Here is a 16,329-nt window from a genome sequence, read left to right as displayed (position 1 = left end):
TCTACCACCATGAAATTGCAGCTAGAAGCGAGGAAGTACACTTCAATGAGTGAGAACTTGAACGATGGAGGGATAATAGAGAAAGAACTAAAGAATTAACCTCCAGTTGGAAGGGATCAAGGGCATGAAGATGCGAGCTTCTTTTCTGCTATGTCTTCCTTAATATCTATTGGACTGACCATGTATGTTCTAAAGCTGAAAATAAAAGAAATTTAAAAATATGCAAATTGGCACACATATCCATTCGACTGAACATATGCAACCCATATCTGTAAAAAATGTAAATTTAGTACATATCCACAAAGAATAAGTATCAACAAATGGTGGTCTAGAGTCTCATGTTCGATAAATTTTTAAATTAATTCACAGAAGTGTGATGGCTCTAAATAGCTAAATTGACTCACAAAATCTTACAAAACAAAAATCATGAGATTGTCTTGACGGACTATTATGTATAGTTCTCCTGTGATATAATCATGGACTAAAAATGCCTTGTATTAAAACTAAAAAAAGGTGAATGCTCCAAATAGCATCCTATGAGAATGGAAGAATAAGTAGATACAGGATGCGGTGCTATGAATGCACAATGTGTGTGGGACATAGAGCTCTTTGCTTTACAGATAAAAACTTTAGATCCAATAGATTGTTGTCACCCGGATGGCATTAGATTGCTGGCACCAGCTGGAGTTAATCACCAATTTTACAGTAAAATTTTGGCCAAAAGTATTGTCTCCAATAGATTGAGGATGATACACATCAGAATCCTTACGGGAGCACGCTTTGGAATTGGGGAAGAAGAGCCCCACCCCGAGGATCTTGCAGTCCCTTATTCAAGCCTGTCACAACACATATGCTAACCTGAGGTCCTGAGCCGATGCATCCGTGCAACAAGTGGAGCAGTGGAAGCAGGAATGCCCCTGATGGACGAAGACACACAGGCGGTGATGAGTGGGGGGATGCGGCGGCGTGGCTTTCGCTGCCCTGAGCCGAGCGTCGTTCTCCCCTGATGCGACGGTGTGGTGGTGGGATGCGGCGGCGTGGCGATGGGCTAAGCGCTGCAGCTTCCATTGGAGGCGTTGAAGGCCGCAGATCCCCGAGGAGAAGCTCCAGTAGCATGCACAACTCCTCCTCGAATCCCACCGCCCGACGGACTTGCATTGCACGGAGCGCACGGGAGCGTGGCCTCGGCTATCTCAATGGAGCGAGAGGTGGCGAGCGGTGGCTGGGCCATACGCGAGGGAGGAGAAGCGGTGGGAGTAAGGAGAGGGCGGGATGGGGGAGGGAGAACCGGAGGTGGGGCGACGGCGGCGGCGGCGGCAAGCGCGTGCCCGTGGAGAGAAAGAGTTGCGGGAATGGGAGGAGCGAACAGTTCTATGATGAGGTGGAGACGTGCGTTGGGTTCGTGGGTGCCAACCGGCTCCAATTTTCTTTTCGTTGTTAGCCATGGATCGTGGTGTTGGAAAGGGGGTCGAACCATGTCAACGCGTCGTGCGTTTTCCAGACTGCCACAGCCAGAGAGGGAGGTGGGATTGTATTACGAGGTGGGGAGGTACATGTTTTGGTTTTTGCCCTATGAACCGAATTGGTTTAAGGAGGGATGGAAAAAAATCGGTGCGGCTGTGCTAGCGTTGGGGGATCTATCATGGTCGAACCATCACGACAGACGGCAGATCCCCCTTTAATAGTAGAGAAAGGGGGATCGAACGTTGATGGGGTTATGGTCCTAGGGTAGGGTCATAGGCCTGCCCTGTAAGTCCTACCCAAGGACTACCCCCCATAAGGGACAAGGCCCTTAGTCAGTTCCGACTGAACTAAGGAGTTTCCATCATCCAGTCGGTAACAGGCCCTCGACCACCCAGTCGAAGACTAGCATTTGGAGAATATCAAACTAACCGACTGGATTCCACTCCGTACATCGTAACCCCCCTGGAGGGAAACGGTCGTACGTTTCCAGGTGCATTTATTAGCATTTAGGACGTGCGTTACCTGTAATGTAGGCATTCAATCGCCACTACTCCACCCCTGTATCAGAACCGTTGTGGAGGGCAGCGCACTCTATATAAGCCACCCTCCCCCGTTGGTGCAGGGGTTAGCAAATCATAGTATTCCATATTCCACTCGACAACAAGCTCCCAGAGCACTGAGACGTAGGGCTATTACCTCCACCGTAGAGGGTCCTGAACTCATACAACCTCATCGTAGCTGGGACTCTGCCCATCCTTTTCGTACCCTACATATCTACTGTCAGGCTTATACCCACGACAGTTGGCGCCCACCTTGGGGCAGGCGTCTAAGCGACTTTCGACGAGTTTGCGACTACATCACTTCGTCATGTCGTCCGGTGGAGATTCGAGCATGGGTCACGAGATCCTCTTCGGCGCTCTCTCCTTCATCGTCGACGATTCGGCATGGCTTCGGGACGCCCCTCTCGACGTCGAGGCGCTTCCCCGTCGCGGGGCTACACACTTCCGTGCCGGCGCCCGCGGCATTCTTCTTCTCCAGCAGTCGGCTCCGGTGTCGGCCTACACCGCCGTCACGCGCCGCAACAAGCGGTCCCGCCATCCGCGGCTCCAGCGTTGGGTGCAACACGCCCAGGCGCGCCAGAACGCGTCTTCACAAGTGGCGGTTCTAGAGTCAGTTGTGGTTGCCCCGCCGTCCCAGCGCTTCGGCTCGGTTCCGACTGAGTTTCCTTCCGAGTACGCGGGTCGCGGGCCTGCAGCAGAAGTACACATGGCCAATTCCCATGAAGATCCCCGTCAAGCTGGCCGGAACGAGCACGAGATCGGCGAAACGTCTGGCGCGCGTCGTCCGCCTCGCCGTTCTACCAGTCGGCACACTCGACGGAGCAACGTGGAGCTGTTCCGCACACCTCTCCTCAACTTGGCCGCGGCTGCCAAGATAGCCGATTCCCTTCAGCCGACTGATTCAGAGGCTGGCAGGGGAATCGAGCAAATCCGCGCCCTGTTGCACACGGCGCAGCAGCAAAATTCGGCGGTCTCCCAGTCGCACAACAGGATCTACAATAGTTCTGTTCATGCGAATACGCATCGGTCAGTTCATAGCCCTGGTTCTCATCAGCGACACAGAGGAGGCAGTCGTTCCATAAATCCCGAAGATCGTCGCCGTTCACGCACCCCTCCGCGGGGTGGGCCCTACGGGCCCCGACATCATGATGATCGGCATTCAGTCGGCGGCACTTATGACCCAAGGCCCGACGCAAGAGGGCATATCACCCAGCGGAGGGTCGACAGGGGCCGAGCCCACCGTGATGGTCACGATATTGACCGTCCGAGTGGAAGCAGGACCACCGTTTCTGGTCCCGAGTGTTTCAGTCGAGCCATCCGTTGGCTGACATCCCTCCCAACTTCCGATTGGCAATGGGAATTAGCAAGTTTATAGGGGAGTCCAAGCCAGAAACATGGCTGGATGATTACTGAGTAGCAGTCCAGATCGGAGGAGGAGACGACCATGTCGCCATGAAGCACCTCCCTCTGATGCTCGACGGCTCGGCGCGAGCGTGGCTGAACCAGTTGGCCCCCTCAAGCATCTACAGCTGGGCAGATCTGACCCGAGTGTTCATCAGGACCTTCAAAGGGACGTGCAAGCGCCCTGCTGGCCTCGTGGAGCTCCAGCACTACGTCCAGAAATAGAATGAGCCCCTGCGAGATTTCATTCAGCGTTGGACAACTCTCTACCACACGGTGGAGAACGTCACCGAGCATCAAGCAGTCTGCGCCTTCAAGGCAGGCGTGCGGTACAGGGATCTGTACCTGAAGTTCGGCCGAACAGGCGACATCTCCATGAGCAAGATGATGGAGATAGCAACACGCTATGCAAATGGCGAAGAAGAAGACCGCATCCGAAGCGGCAAGCACAAAATAGTCGCTGATGGAGATGGGGGCAACACTCGGAAGCAGAAGCAGAAAGCTCTGACCGCTCCGCAAGCAGAAGCTGCAGCCGTAACCAATGCCAACTTCAAGGGCAAAGGGAAGGCTCAGTTCACCCCCAAGAAGAAGCAGTTCAATAACCCCATCCTGGACCAGCCATGTCCGGTTCATACGAAGATGGATGAAGAGGGCAACCCCATATATGCGAAGCATACCACTCGACAGTGTCGCCTCCTGATCTAGGGGTTCAGCGAAGGGCAACCGAGTGAGAAGGACCACGAACAGGATGAAGAGGATAAGGAGGATCCGTTCCCCCAAGTCCATGCAACACTGATGATTTTTGCTGATGTTGAGAGCAAGAGTCGACTGAAGCTGGTGAACAGAGAGGTGAACATGGCCACCCCTACCAACCCCAAGTTCCTCAAATGGTCTCAGACTGCGATCACCTTTGACCAGTCGGATCATCCGGCACATGTACCCACCCCGGGGAGACAAGCTTTGGTCGTCGACCCGATGGTGGAAGGAGTCCGACTGCGCAAAGTCCTCATGGATGGCGGCAGCGGCTTGAACATCATGTACGCCGACACACTCAAGGGGATGGGCATCCCGATGTCCAAACTCAGCGAGAGCAGCATGCAGTTCCATGGAGTCGTCCCTGGACGGAAGACCAAGTCACTCGGCCAGATCGCGTTGGACGTCGTTTTCGGCTCCGACAAGAACTTCCGCAAGGAAAAGCTAACGTTCGAAGTGGTCGACTTCCAGAGCGCTTATCACGCAATTCTGGGCCGCCCAGCGTATGCACGTTTCATGCCCCGTCCATGTTACGTATACCTGAAGCTGAAGATGCCAGGCCCGAAGGGTGTGATCACCATCACAGGCAATCGGCAGCGGGCCGAAGAGTGTCTGCAGCAGGGATCAAGAATCGCCGACCAGCAGATGGCCGTCCTCGAGCTTGACGAGTACAAGAAAGCAGTCGACCCCACTGACTTGATGCGTTCGAAGAAGCCAGCTTCGGAGTCTGCATTCCAGTCGGCGGGAGAGACGAAGAAGGTAAGCATCCACCCGACAGACGCCACTGCTGCCCCGACGAACATCTCCACCACCCTCGATCCTAAATAGGAAGCCGAGCTCACCCAATTCCTCCGTGAGAACTGGGACATCTTCGCATGGAAACCCTGTGACATGCCAGGTGTACCCAGGGAGTTGGCTGAGCACCGACTGCATGTGGATCCCACCGCTCGGCCTGTCCGAGAACGCCTGCGTCGGTCCGCCGCGCATAAGAGGAAGGCAATCGGAGAAGAGGTGGCCAAGTTGTTGGCAGCCAACTTCATTCGCGAGGTTCACCACTCCGAGTGGCTCGCCAATGTTGTCATGGTGCCCAAGAAGGACAAGTCGCTCCAAATGTGCATCGAATTCAAGCACCTCAATAAGGTCTGCCCGAAAGACCATTTTCCGCTCCCCCGCATCGATCAAATCGTCGATTCGACTGCGGGTTGCGAGCGTCTGTCATTTCTTGATGCCTATTCGGGCTATCATCAGATCCGTCTATATGGCCCCGATGAATTAAAAACAGCCTTCATCACCCCATTCGGGTGCTTCTGCTACATCACTATGCCATTCGGTTTGAAGAATGCAGGAGCTACCTTTATGCACATGATCCAAAAATGTCTCCTCGACCAGATCGGTCGGAATGTGGAGGCGTATATGGACGATATCGTAGTCAAGTCACGCAAAGGTTCCGACCTGCTGACTGACTTGGCAGAAACATTCGCCAACCTTCGTAGGTACGATATCAAGCTCAACCCCGCCAAATGTTCATTCGGCGTTCCCAGCGGGAAGTTACTCGGTTTCTTCGTTTCCGAACGAGGGATCGATGTCAACCCCGAAAAGATCGGGACCATCGTCCGAATGGAGAGGCCGGTCAGAATACACGATGTTCAATGGCTCACAGGTTGCCTAGCGGCTTTGAGCAGGTTCATCAGTCGACTTGGCGAGAAAGCACTTCCTCTGTACCGACTCATGAAGAAATCAGATACTTTCGAGTGGACAGACGAAGCCCAAGTCGCATTCGACGACCTCAAAGTCCTACTTTCCACCCAGCCGATTCTTACTGCTCCGCTCAGTAAAGAGCCCCTTCTTCTGTATATCGCGGCTACAAATCAAGTCGTCAGTACTGTTCTTACAGTCGAACGAGAAGAAGAAGGCAAAGCATACAAAGTTCAGCGGCCAGTGTACTACGTCTCTGAAGTCCCGACTCCTTCCAAGCAGAGGTATCCCCGCTATCAAAAACTTATCTACGGGATCTACATGACTGCGAAGAAGGTGGCCCATTATTTCCAAGACCACTCGGTGTCTGTCGTTTCTGATGCTCCGTTGTCGGAAATTCTCCATAATCGAGACGCGTCAGGCCGAGTGGCGAAGTGGGCAATGGAGATGCTGTACTGCGATATCAAGTTCGAGGCCAAGAAAGCTATTAAGTCTCAAGCTCTGGCTGACTTCATAGCAGAATGGGTAGAACAACAGCAACCGATCCACATCTACTCGGCCCATTGGACAATGTTCTTCGATGGGTCCAAGATGTTGAATGGCTCCGGCGCTGGCATTGTGATCATATCGCCAAAGGGCGACAAACTCAAGTACGTGCTACAGATACACTTCGATTCCTCCAACAACGAGGCAGAGTATGAAGCTCTCCTCTACGGATTGCGCATGGCCATCTCACTCGGCGTCCGTCGCCTGATGGTCTACGGCGATTCGGATTTGGTGGTCAATCAAGTGATGAAAGAGTGGGACGTCAGGAACCCCACCTTGACCACATACTGCAATGCAGTGAGGAAGCTTGAGAAGAAGTTTGAAGGTCTAGAACTTCACCATGTTCTGAGACTGAAGAACCAAGCAGCTGATGAGTTGGCAAAACTCGGATCCACTCGGAGACCAGTCCCGAGTGACGTCTGCCTCGAGCACCTTCACCTTCCCTCAGTCAAAGAAGATCCTTTTACAGAGGAACCAGTACAACCAAAGAGTTCAACAGATCCGACTGAAGTCGATGTACCTGCTGTGGTTGATCTGGTCATGGAGATTCTTGTTGTCATCCCCGATTGGACTGTGCCGATCATTGCATATATCCTGAGGCAGGAACTACCAGAAGACGAAGTCCAGGCCAGGCAGATAGTCCGCAGGTCGAAGTCATTCACTGTCATTGATGGCCAATTGTACAAGGAAAGCGTTTTAGGCGTTCTTCAACGATGCATCTCCCCAGAGGAGGGGCAGCTAATCCTGGAAGATATTCACTCAGGAACCTGCGGTCATCAGCCTCTTCGAGAGCAATCGTCGCCAAGGCATTCAGGGTTGGTTTCTTCTGGTTGCAGGCAAACGAGATGGCTAAAGATATGGTCGACCGATGTGAGGGCTGTCAGTTCTACTCCAACAAGTCCCACAAGCCGACATCTGCGTTGAAGACAATCCATCTTGTTTGGCCGTTTGCAGTATGGGGATTAGATACAGTCGGTCCATTCAAGACAGGCCAAGGAGGATACACACATCTGTTGGTGGCAGTCGACAAGTTCACAAAATGGATTGAAGCCAAGCCCATCAAGAAGCTCGACGCCCTAACAGCCATCAAGTTTGTCAGGGACATCATCTCCAGATTCGGTGTGCCTCACAGCATAATCACGGACAACGGAACAAACTTCAACTCGGACAGATTCAAAGGTTTCTGTGCAAGCCAAGGTATTCGAGTGGATTTTGCTTCTGTAGCACATCCTCAATCCAATGGACAAGCAGAGCGGGAGAATGGACTTATTTTGCAAGGTTTGAAGCCCCGAATCCTACGAGAGGTGGGACATGCCGCTGGCGCATGGGTCACCGAGTTACCTTCAGTGCTTTGGGGTCTCCGCACAACCCCGAACAGATCTACAGGACGATCACCGTTCTTCCTCGTTTATGGAGCAGAAGCGGTCCTTCCGAGTGACTTGCTTCACAATGCTCCACGAGTCGAAGTCTTCTCCGAAGCTGAAGCAGAACAAGCAAGGCAAGACGGAGTGGACCTTCTAGAGGAGGAGCGCGAGATGGCACTGACTCGCTCAACCATTTATCAACAAGATCTGCGGCGTTTTCACGCGCGACACGTCAGGAGTCGTACGTTCCAAGCAGGCGACCTGGTGCTCTGAGTGGATCAGCAAAGACCTCATAAGTTGGCTCCTGCCTGGGAAGGACCCTTCATCATCTCAAAGGTGCTGAACAATGGAGCATACAGACTCTACAACGTCGACAGGGAGATAGACGAGCCGCGAGCATGGAACGGAGATCTCCTGAAGCGCTTCTACACGTGACCGTCGACTGAAGCAATGTAAAGAACAAGTATTGGTGAAATAATATAAAGCAGATTGAGTTTTTTGCAGGTTCAAAGTTCTTCCGCGGTCGCAGACTCCGGTCTCAAAAAAAAACTTAGCTGCGATCCAGAATCGCCTAAGTATTAACTTTCTCCGAGTGCGCACTAAACGTCGCACTCGGGGGCTTAGCTGCGATCCAGAATCGCCTAAGTACTAACTTTATCCGAGTGTGCACTAAACGTCACACTCGGAGACTTAGCTGCGATCCAGAATCGCCTAAGTAATACTTTCTCCGAGTGTGCACTCAACGTCGCACTCGGGGGCTTAGCTGCGATCCAGAATCGCCTAAGTACTAACTTTCTCCGAGTGTGCACTAAACGTCACACTCGGAGACTTAGCTGCGATCCAGAATCGCCTAAGTAATACTTTCTCCGAGTGCGCACTAAACGTCGCACTCGGGGACTTAGCTGCGATCCAGAATCGCCTAAGTAATACTTTCTCTGAGTGCGCACTAAACATCGCACTCGGGGGCTTAGCTGCGATCCAGAATCGCCTAAGTACTAACTTTCTCCGAGTGCGCACTAAACGTCGCACTCGGGGACTTAGCTGCAATCCAGAATCGCCTATGTATTAACTTTCTCCGAGTGTGCACTTAACGTCACACTCGGGGACTTAGCTGCGATCCAGAATCGCCTAAGTATTAACTTTCTCCGAGTGTGCACTTAACGTCACACTCGAGGACTTAGCTGCGATCACGAATTGCCTAAGTATTAACTTTCTTCGAGTGTGCACTTAACGCCACACTCGGGGACTTAGCTGCGATGCAGAATCGCCTAAGCACCCACATGCCTTCGACTGTATCCTATAGGTACACTCGGGAACTCCACAGACCCTCATTGAGGCTCATGTGGATGTCAAAACAACTGACAACTACATGAGTTGCAGACCCTCATTGAGACTCATGTGGATGTCAAAACAACTGACAACTACATGAGTTGCAGACCCTCATTGAGGCTCATGTGGATGTCAAAACAACTGACAACTACATGAGTTGCAGACCCTCATTGAGGCTCATGTGGATGTCAAAACAACTGACAACTACATGAGTTGCTGACCCTCATTGGGGCTCATGTGGATGTCAAAACAACTGACAACTACATCAGTTGCGGCCCCTAATTAAGGCTCATGTGGATGTCAAAACAACTGACAACTACATCAGTACCAACTCGCCCCAAGTGCGACCTGATATTCACACTCGACACCCTAGATGCGACCCCGCATCGCCCAAGTACTCTTTGACCTCCGAGTACGTCCTACCGATCCACTCGGCGATCCTACCGATCCACTCGGTGATAATACAGATCCAATCGGAAATTCCACGGACCCTCAGTGTGGCTCATGCAGATGTCAAGACAACTGACATGTTCCGAATGTTTGCCTTTGGCTTCACCAAGAAACGCCAAACAAAAACTCGAGTCAAAATTGCAACAGAAGAGCAAAGGATTCGATTCAAAGTTCAAACAAAGATAGTGGCTCGGTGTGGATCAAGCTTACCCACACCGAAACAAGAATGTGACGGCCAACAGCAGTGGCCAAAGTTTCTTACAAATCAACACTTGGCGTACCGAGGATAAAGTTTTCTTACGCGTCGTCTGGATTGGCGCCAGGACTGGAGGGCTCCACGAAGGTGTCCAGGTCGATTCCGTCGGCGATGCGGGTGGCACTTTCAAGGAAGGTTTCCATGAAGTCTTCGAATCGAAGTTTCTTCGTGTTGGCGACCTTCAACGCTTTCAGCTTCTCCTCGCGCACCTCCTTGCAATGCACTCGGACCAAGGACAGAGCAACATCTACACCACAGCGAGCCGCAGATTTCTTCCATGACTGCACTCGGTTGGGGACCTCCTCCAGTCAACTCATCAAGTTTTCCATCTCCTGCCGCGACTCATCTTCCGGCCAAAGCTCCTTCTCGATCCGGCCGACGACTTCTCTCAGTCGACCGATGAAAGGACCAACTTTGCCCACGCGAATGTGCGCTGCGAGCAGGTCTCGATTGGCGTCCTCGCCGAGTGGAATGTTCTCGCGAATCGACCGCTCCACGTCAGCTGCTTCAGCTTCAGCGTCCATGCAAAAATCTGCAAATACAGGGCAAGCAAACAATCAGCGCCGAGTGTAACGCACGTACCACAAGCACTCGGTAAATAGGACTTACCACCCAGACGCGTCATCATCTGCCGAGCCCAGTCACTGACATATTTCTCCTGTGCTATACACCGTTTGTTCAGCACATCCATTTGTCCCATCATGGTGGACCTTTGCTTCCCCATCTTCTCAACTTCAGCAGTCAGCGCTTTGTTCACTTCACGAGCCTGCTCCAACGACTTCTCTCGTTCCGCCAGCACTTCCTTCATTCCAGCCATTGCAATCAGTGCCGCATCCAGCTCACCAGCAAATTGCACCTTTTCTGCCCTGAGAGTCTCATATGCTGTCCCCATCTCACAAGTTTTCTGCCAGTCAGCGCTAAGAGACGATCAGACAAATCCAACAATACCAAGTCTAAGTTCTTCAGACCCCTGCCGACGCAAGCAGTCGACAGCGGTCTCGGGGACTACACCCAGTGGGTTCACTGAGAGTGACCCCACTGGCATGCAACTCAAACAGGTCCGCCCTATTGCGATTCATGACAACACCTACGCCTACAAGGCTAATACCACCCGACCTGAGTAAAATTACTCTCGGAGACTCTTACAGTAGGTGCACTCCGAGTGCCCCAACTGTTAGCAGTCGACCATATTATTTACGGATATGACTAAGTCAGAGACAATATGCATAAAGACAACTGTCGGTGCAAGCACTCGACAGAAGTCTCGGGGACTACACCCACTGGGTTCACTCAGAGTGAACCCATTGCAAACAACATACGGTATCCGAGCACACCTAGTGGGTTACAAGAGAAACAAGAGAAAAGCAAATACTTACTAGACTACTTACTCGGATATCGTCCCACAGCTCCAAGATTCGCTGGTACAGAGAGGCGATGGAGTCGTACGCCTTCTTGGCTTCTCCCGCCATCAGCTCTGCCTGCACCATGGCTCCCTTGGCCGCTCCCACCTGATCCTCCGGGAGGTGTTCGATGTTGAACTCGACATTTGACGGGCCTGGCATCGTTGGAAGCTCCTTGGGCATCCCAAGGCCCGTTCCAGTCGGTTCAGCAGCCACCAGCGCCTCCTCAGTCGGCGGCATCACCTCAGTCGGCGGCACAACCACGGCGAGAGCAGTAACTGGCGGGGCAGCCTCAAGGACAGGCTCCGCAGCTTGCTCAGGTCTCCCCTGGTCACCCTCATCCACATAAATCGCCCCTGCCAGACCGAACGGCGCGGGACCTCAGAAAAAGAAAGGGGCAAGACCAAAGACAGAATCTGCGATGCGATAATATAAAACTCTCGGAATCGCTACAACGCACCTGGCTGGGACGAGACGACGTTGTCCGCGTCCATGGGATCATCCTCCTGGCGCGCCGGAGAGGTGGCAGAGGTGGCAACCCTGTCGAGTGAAATTCATTCGACCAATAAAACAGCAGTCCAATCGGATATCAGAGGAAGTTAGAGGAACAATACACTTACGTCGAGGTGACGGGAACGACGACCCTTATCCGCGGCAAAGCCTTCCGAGGTTTAGACCCACTCGGTTTGGCCACCTTGGAAGGCTGACCCACGGGCTCGACAGCAACGTCCCTGGCCCTCTTGGTGCTCCGAGCACTCGGAACCACGGGAGAAGCAGGCGGAGCACTCGAGGATACCGGAGGGGCCGAGGGAACCGCAGGTTCATGTCGGCGCTTGGTCCGGTGCTCTGGCAGCGGAGGCGGGGAGTCCTGCTCTTCGTCTTCCTCCTCTTCTTCACCAGACTCCTCCTCCGTCTCCCCACTGTCGGAGACATACTCGCCGCTCTCCACACTGCCCTCCTGGCTGCCTTCTTCCTCCTCCTCGGTCGGGTTCCCATTCGAGACAAGAGAAAACCAGTTGGTCCACTTCTGCGTAAAATACAGTCGGCGACATCAGACGACAGGCAGAGATTCAAGAAAGCGATAAAACTGAGACAGATACGTGCACTCGACAAATAGTACTCACCTGGTTCGGAGGAGGATTGTCCACGCTGAAAGCCCTCATTCGCCGAGACCCTCTGGGGTTCTCACAGGCGCCTGTGATCTGGAGCACCCACGACGCCACCTTCTCCTCGGTCACGCTCAAGACGTTGGTCCGAATGGAGTCTTCGGGCCCCGTGTAGTGCCACATGGCGTGGTCACGAGCCTGCATTGGTTGGATTCGCCGACCAAGGAAAATCTCCAGCAAATCTATGCCGGTGACTCCCCTTCTGACGACGTCTACGAGTGCGTCGACCAGGGGCTGGATGTCGATCTTCTCCGCCTTCGTGAGCGCAAGCTGCTTAGGTGGAGCGGGACGATCTAAGCTAAAGGGAGGCAACCCTGTCGAGGCATTCGAACAGGCAACGTCTTGGCAGTAGAACCACGTCGACTGCCAGTTCCTAACCGACTCACTCAGCTGAAGAGCAGGATAATTACTCCGACTCTTTTTCTGGAAACCTAAGCCTCCGCAGAGTTGGAGAAGATGTGTTTTATCATCCGACTGGCTGAGTCGTTTGATAGTTTGAGATCTAGCAGAGAATACATGTTTGAACAGCCCCCAATGGGGAGGGCAGCCGATGAAGCACTCGCACAGAACTATGAAAGCGGAGAGATGGGCAATAGCATTCGGGGGAAAGTGGTGAAGCTGTGCCCCGAAGTGGTTCATAATGCCCTTGAAGAAAGGATGCGGGGGCAGAGAGAAACCTCGATAGACATGGCTGAGCAGCAGGACGCGCTCCCCCTCCCGGGGCGCCAGCTCGACCTCATTCTTCACCGGCAGCCTCCAAGACCTGTGCACGATCATCCCGTGCTCCACCAGCTGCAGCAGATCCCCCTCCGTCACCATGGAGGGGAGGAAGTCGCCTTGGATCCACCCTGCCGGCAACGGCCGCTGCTGCCGCTGAGCAGGAGCCGCCGCCTTCCCCTTCTTCTTCCTCGCCTCCATCTTGCTGGTCTGACCCTTGGTCATGGCAGAAGCTGCAAATCCGCAGAGGGAAAGGAGGAGTGGGGAGGTTAGGTGCGCTGGAGGCGGCGAGAAGGACGAAGCAAAGGCAAAAGATCCGGCGGGCGTAACGAAAAACCCTTGCCGCTGGGATTTAAGTAAGGTTCTGACTGGGTCGCTGGCAGGTGGCCCCGAAACCTTATCCCCTGACCGACCGCGGCGATATCAGTGGAGAGGATGAAGGCGCGAGAATCGAGGCGTCAGGCGCTACTCGAGCGCGCTGGCGTCATCCCCGCTGAGCGCGCGGAAACCGAAATTTGAGGATCCCGGAAAATCCGCCGCTGTCAGTTGACTGGTCACGTCAAGAGATACCCTGGAAGCACTCGGTTTCCGACAGTTTGTTCCACAAAGATTTCCACTCGGATCGTTGGTCAGAGAAGATAAAATGGATCGAGGCAAGCAACGCCAAAGTCACATCCGTTCCAGTCGGATCCAAACTTCAAGCATCGCTTCGTCGTTCCAACCCCAATCCATTCGGGGACTAATGATGGGGTTATGGTCCTAGGGTAGGGTCATAGGCCTGCCCTGTAAGTCCTACCCAAGGACTACCCCCCATAAGGGACAAGGCCCTTAGTCAGTTCCGACTGAACTAAGGAGTTTCCATCATCCAGTCGGTAACAGGCCCTCGACCACCCAGTCGGAGACTAGCATTCGGAGAATATCAAACTAACCGACTGGATTCCACTCCGTACATCGTAACCCCCTTGGAGGGAAACGGTCGTACGTTTCGAGGTGCATTTATTAGCATTTAGGACGTGTGTTACATATAACGTAGGCATTCAATCGCCACTACTCCACCCCTGTATCAGAACCGTTGTGGAGGGCAGCGCACTCTATATAAGCCACCCTCCCCCGTTGGTGCAGGGGTTAGCAAATCATTGTATTCCATATTCCACTCGACAACAAGCTCCCAGAGCACTGAGACGTAGGGCTATTACCTCCACCGTAGAGGGGCCTGAACTCATACAACCTCACCGTAGCTAGGACTCTGCCCATCCTTTTCGTACCCTACACATCTACTGTCAGGCTTATACCCACGACAAACGTCGTCGTCATGCATTGATCTTGCTAGATCCCCACCTCGTGCCGCTAGACCTTCCACCCACGTCCTTACATTCATTTTTTTTCTAACCCTCCATAAATCAGACGGTTAAATAAAGAAAACTTCTTCCTACAACCATCGCACGAAGGCCACGGCCGCAGCAACCCAAAAATCCCATCTCAGGCACCAACCCACATACGCACGACCCCCCCATGCGAGGCTCCAACGATCCCCTTCCTCGTTCCTCGACTACTCCTCTTCTTCCATCCACGCCGTCGGGCGCCGGTTGCTCCTCCCCAATCAGCTGTGGGGTTGTCAGGCTCAGCACAAGTGCGAACGAGTAGCAGAAACAGAGTCCAGTTAAGTTCAGTTATCCAACAGTGCAGACCCTCTCCTCGCGTACCGCTTCGTCGAGAGCCGTAGGATATTTACTGTAGTAAGTCCATTGTCGGGCTGTAGCGTTTCTTACCCTTTTCGGTAAAACCTTTGAGCCTATTAATAGCTGCCGGGATGTGGCTAGCTGAACATGATTTTATCTTCCTCCTTGTCTGAGAACAAGCATATACTGGGAATATACGTTAGCTCGGGAGAACTTTCCCCTTTCCTTCCTAAATGCAGCTCTATAGTTCATCCGGTCCTGACATAATTGGTATCAGATGCAAGCGATCCTCAGCCACAAGGTGATGGAGTGACATAATTCTTCCCCCGATCCACGAGTCCCACCCCTTTCCCACCCTTTTCCCACCCTATAGTGGACGATCGGCATAGTTATGGCGGCGTTGGCGGCGGTGTTCGAGTCCTGTTAGTTTTCTGGTGGCGCTGGTGGCGGTGTTTTGTTCGGGGATAGATCAGTCGAGCAGGAGTGGTTGATCGAACAAATTGTTCGATCGGTAAAATTCCAGGTCCTTTCGCTGATTTGTATGCTTTTGGAGGCGTGGATCTAGGCGGCGGCAGGATCTGAGTTGTCTGGAAGGGTTGCTGATTATTCAGTGGTAAAATTCCTAACCTGTGACTTAGATTGAGGCGATGGGACGCAAAGCAGCTTTAGATGAAGCTGATGTGCAAGAAATCTTGTCCTTAAGGGATGAATTCCGTGTTCTGCAAAAGGACAATGCTAGCCTATGCAGTGATGTGTCCAAGTTGCAGGACGACATGCATTCCATCGATTCCAAGCAAGGTGACATCTCAACACATGTGGGCAGTATTGAGAAAGCAGTGTTAGATTTGAGTAAACAGTTGTCAGCTATCAGTCAGTCTTTGCAAACCTTGATTCCACCTGGGGGACAGATTGGAGGAGTCACTAATATAGCCAGTTCTAATCAGACAGCTCGTTCCCCTACGCTGCACCAAGAAGATATACAAGAGAATAGTTGAGAAAGGAATTCTTGAGGAAGCAGTCGGAGTTGGAAAAGGAAAAGAACCAAACAGCTGGAAGAGATTCAGACACAACAGCTACCACCTCTGAAGGTACATAGGCAAACTGTTCCTCCTGGGTATGACAATCAACAGAGAACAGATCATGTGAGTGCTATGGGAACACCTGCAACAGCAAGAGATGGTGGTCACACCCCTATTTTCAACAAATATTACCAAACCAACAGAGACAGACAGATGTGGCAGGGCTATTATAGGAATTATGAGAATGACATGCAAGCTCAGTTCATGAAATCTCTGACAAAAGGCCCAAAACTGGATTTCCCTAGATTTGAAGGAACATATCCAGTGGGGTGGATCAGGCAGTGTAACAAGTACTTTCAGATGTCAGCAGCTCCTGAAGAATATAAAGTTTCTCTAGCACAATTATATGTTATTGGTGAAGATGATACATGGCTAAGAAGATCTGGAATTCTTAAGAAACAACTGACTTGGAAACAATTCTGTGCTGAACTGTATGTGCATCTAGTGCCCCTTAGTGATTTTGGTGGTTT

Source organism: Hordeum vulgare, chromosome 6H (assembly GCF_904849725.1).
Source record: "Hordeum vulgare subsp. vulgare chromosome 6H, MorexV3_pseudomolecules_assembly, whole genome shotgun sequence".
Classification (NCBI taxonomy): domain Eukaryota; kingdom Viridiplantae; phylum Streptophyta; class Magnoliopsida; order Poales; family Poaceae; genus Hordeum; species Hordeum vulgare.
Note: the sequence above shows the minus strand (reverse complement) of the source record.